This window comes from Triticum aestivum, chromosome 5D (genome assembly GCF_018294505.1).
Source record: "Triticum aestivum cultivar Chinese Spring chromosome 5D, IWGSC CS RefSeq v2.1, whole genome shotgun sequence".
NCBI classification, from domain to species: domain Eukaryota; kingdom Viridiplantae; phylum Streptophyta; class Magnoliopsida; order Poales; family Poaceae; genus Triticum; species Triticum aestivum.
Genome location: NC_057808.1, coordinates 28,157,100 through 28,159,974, shown reverse-complemented (window position 1 = coordinate 28,159,974; position 2,875 = coordinate 28,157,100).

Here is a 2,875-nt window from a genome sequence, read left to right as displayed (position 1 = left end):
CTTGCATGAAGTAAATTAGTTTGCATTTTCTAGTTGCATGTCCATGGTTTGGCCAATATTTTGAAGATGGTGTGTGTGGTGATTGGAGTGTAGCAACCCGGGCCCGTAGCAACCCATAGCAATACACAACTAATAGCAAGAACAAGTCATAGCAATCTACGAATAATAGCATGAAACACACAATATATATAGTAGCATAATGATTATATAGAAGCATAACGATTGCAACCCATAGTTCCACGATAGCCTTACAACTCCACGATAGCCTTACAACTTAAAATACTAATACAATTTAATAACAGTAGCATAACGATTACAAATTAAAAAAACTAATACGATAGATATATAGCAAGCTAGATAGATCGGGGGGCACCAAACGCGGGTTCTTCTTCTCCTTCTCCTCCGGGTGAACAACGCCACCTCGCTCCTCCGGGCGCCGCCCTTCACTCCTCCCCGTTGTTGATGGGGTACGGGAGCGTGTGCATAACGCCATTGTTGGGGAAGATGCTACTGAAGTCGGTGAAGATATTATAGGTGGTGAAAGCTATGAACTCACAACCAACCCAATACGCTCGCCCGAGGAGGTGGAAAGCATTGAAAGGGTTAGTGAACGTGGCGAGGAGCCCAACCACGACGCAGTTGTGGTTGACCTCCTCAAGATGGTACATCCGAGGAGAGCCGCGGGGGAGGTGGCGGAAGCCGGCCGCAAGGAAGAACTCCGTTAACTCCCTTGCGCCCCTCCACCTCGAGATTGCCCACACCCTAAGGGTTCTCTCTACATACACTCCGGCCGAGTAGAGCCTTTCCGGCACGGTTGGGGGGAAGCGGTAGGTGGGGGCGTTGTACTGCATGGTGGCTCGAGGGCTCGATCGGGTTTGATGGAGAAGAAGGAAGAAGGAGGGCAGAGGAGGCAGAGGATGGGGTATGGATGAGGAGGGAGAGGAAGACGATGGTGCCCGGCTTAAATAGCCCAAGTGCGACGTGGTTTCATCCTGTAGAATTAATGGGCGGGCGGTGTTTGGTGGCGCCCCATCAAAGTGTGTACACCAGTGTGGGAAACGGGCTGCGACGCTTCTGTTTCACCGGTCGCGGGTCAAGGGGGACGGGCTCACGCACGCGTCTGTGCCGTCGTGGGTCAAGGGGACACGCCTGCCCGGATTCTCTGCGTGTGCCGCCCGTGCATGAATGCATGGCAATGTAGGGGCCCGCAATGTAGCCTGCTTGCTAGGGCCTGGCTAGAGGGCAACGTTCGGTCGATGGGAGACGTGACAATAATGGACGCCTTAATTTGCCCATCTTGTAACGAGCAGCACGCCTTTTGAACTGCATCGATACTCATCATGCCAGTATTATGTCGTTCAAAGAGGAGCACGCCATGCACCGCACGCCATGCACCGTTGGCTTTTTGGTTGTCTTCATCGGGGTCTGGCTGCTGCATTGTGGCCGGGTGCATGCTTTGATGCGGCGCTGCATCGACGCTAATGGTAGGCATGCGACAGCTTACTGCGTCGAGAGGGGTGGCAGATCAGGGCTACGTCGAGGGCATGCATGCAACGCACGGGCGCAGTTTTGCGGGTGGGCATGCATGCTGCAACGGGCGCCGGCGCTACGGGTAGGCACGGGCACGCATGCAACGATGGAAAGGGCACTGCGTAGGCTTGGTCCATGCACCGCGTCAACTCATGCCGTTGGATTCAAATGAACGGTTCTGATGCCCCAACGAGAGAGGCTGATCCAAACCCCACTGATTCAACCAATTAGCGCGTCTCATGCTGATCGAAGGACACTGTAGCTAACCCTAGCGCCTGATCTCAACCGTCCACGCACAACGATCGACGACCCGGTAGTGTGCGGGGTTTTGAGGGGTTTTGAGAGGTTTTGAGGGGTTTTGAGTGATTAGGGTTGAGCATAACTAATTCGAAAAAAATCAAAAAAATATATAACTTGTGCACATAGTCTTATTATGTCGTATAGTAACGAGAAAAAAATATAAATATGATTTACATACATTTTTACGAAAAATCCTTCACTGAATTGTCATTCCTCGAACAATGTAGTATGGAGTTCAAGGGAGGGAGTAGTGGGCACCCGAGAGTAGGTGGGGTTTTGAAAATGAAAAGTGTGAAAACCTCACCAAAACTTCATTTTGGATTGACTAAGAAAGATCTAAACTTACTTTTCTCATTTTCATGTTTTAAACTTGTTTTATATATAATTTTCTATTAAACCTTGTTTTTTCAAAAATAAAAGAAAATAAGAGAAAATTAATTCAATAAATAGTGAGACTTTAAATTTACACTATATAGGTAGAATAGATGTGTAGAAAAATTATTTGGCTGGTTTAGACAAGGTGCCAAAAAAATTGGTTAAATATGAGGTCGTTTACCCTACCTTTGGAGGTCATTTGAAACACACTTTTCATGACTATGAGTTCAACTTAGCAAAAGGGCTCGGATTGACCAGCAAGCAAACATATTTCAGTTGAGGTACTTTAGATAGCATTAAAACATCAATACCCCATCCCTAATTCAAATTTGAGCCCAAATTTGAATCCAAATTTGAATTTAAAACAATGACACAAATATTATCTATTATTTTATTTGGCTGGTTTAGACAAGGTACCAACAAACAAGTTCGAATAGAAATACGGGGATACATAGTGACTACCAGTACGCACCAAGTTACAGGTATTATTACATGACACAAATTTTCAAACTGTTCTCTGTTCTACCTCTTCCTACCACGTCGTGTGCCCTTCTTCGCCTTAGCACTTCTTGTTTTTGGTTCTACTACACACACAAGTTCACTGGTCATCTTGGTTTTCTTCACTGGTCTTTTCAACACCTCGCCAACACCCTCGAGATTAGTGTCTTCA